The sequence below is a fragment of the Oncorhynchus mykiss genome, chromosome 9, assembly GCF_057628025.1.
Source record: "Oncorhynchus mykiss isolate SJ-2025 chromosome 9, ASM5762802v1, whole genome shotgun sequence".
NCBI classification, from domain to species: domain Eukaryota; kingdom Metazoa; phylum Chordata; class Actinopteri; order Salmoniformes; family Salmonidae; genus Oncorhynchus; species Oncorhynchus mykiss.
The window spans coordinates 64,009,696-64,011,427 of NC_143030.1; positions in this window are offsets into that span (position 1 = coordinate 64,009,696).

The window sequence follows — 1,732 nt, forward strand, 5'->3', positions numbered from 1 at the left end:
CCTAAAAAAAATATTATCTGAAGAAGTCCAAGCCACCCGTCAAGTGAGCAGGACAAACCTTACTACTGACATACTAATTATATAACTGACATTTGTATAAATACAAGGCGAAATGGAATTACTCATTTACACACACACAAACACACACACCAACTCCAGCGTACACACACACACCACACACCAGAGCAGAAATGCCCCCCAGTATCTTCTAAGGCGTGGACAGCAGGCTGAGAAATAAACACGCCAAAATAAATTTGCATTGTGCGCTGACTGTGTGCCATGAGCAGTCGGAAGCTCTGGAACAGCTGGTGTAGCAAGAGGATCCAAACCCCATGACCCACTATAATCACTTGAGGGTTTCATCAGAGGGAGAGTGTAGAGAGGGGGATAATAAAGGGAGATGGGAGGAAAAAGAAAGAGCAGTTGAGAGGGAGTGAACAGTGATGAGGGAAGGGAGTGAAAGGGATGAACGTCTTGAATGGTTCACTGCAGTTCATTTTGAAACAAATGGTAAATAGCCAGATTAATCAGCTTGTATTTAATGAGTAGCAAGGTATCTTACAAAGACAGCGTGACTGTCTGTTTTGCATGTTTTTAATTTCCACTACGTTTAATACTTTTTACTGTACTAATGTAAGAATTGTAACAGTGGGGAAGCTTGTCCAGTATGTACGCATGACAAAAAATGACCTAATCAGATGTTGAGCTTCACTGCATGTTAGAGTTACATCTGTTTGTTATGTAACTGCTTTCACTGTGAACCACTCATTATTATTTAGTCTGTCAGCTTTGATAAAGTCAGTGGGGTTGTTGTAGGCCTTAAGAAACACAACTATGCGGGGCACTCATATAGAATTACCACTTTTCGTACAAAATGCAAATTCCTGTTCACTCTGATTCATCTCAGATCAAACAAGTGGAAAAATGAGGTGACTGCAGCCGAGATGTCATGTCCTGCACACCATCACCGCAACCCCTTTTTGAGAGAATGGAGATTTCTGACTGATTAGCTAGATTGACTCTGCTCATAAAATACTCCACACAAAACGCTGTATGCCAACACACAGTCAAACCACCTGCCAGAATAATTTGTTTTATGTTTATTTAATTTTAGGATTCACAGACTTTCCCCTTCCCAAAAAATATATATATTATCTGCATTTAGCAGGCATATGTTGGAAATTCTATCAAAAGGAACATATTTTGAAAGTTGTGAATTGAGGTTCCATAGCAATACTTTTCCACCTATCCTTGATGTTGTGCCAGAATTACTTGAGTTGCATCACAACTGCCTTTGTAATATTGGAATTATCTGAAACAGAAGTTCTCAGAGATTCTGTTGGTTCCGCTCTTTGGATCTGCTCAACAGATAATGCCAAAGGCAATTAAGGTCACCAAAGGTCATCAACCTGGAACCATGCTAACAGGCAAATGAAATATTCAGTCACAGTTTGTTGCGTCCAACTGTCCATTGTCCACTGTTGTTGAAACAGGTTTGTAGTTCTGAATGACACAGATACTAATATGACCTTAAAAGCAGAGACGATGGTTTACCTAATGTCATTACAGACTTCTGAAATACTGCAAATCATGAGGTTCTTTTACCTGACCCATGGCATCCAGAGTGTCTGAACCTACTGACGCATTAGAACAAAAGGTATGCCAGTTTTGATTTACAATTTTGAAACATGAGTTACATTTCAAACAATTATAACCAAGCACCAGACTGGTT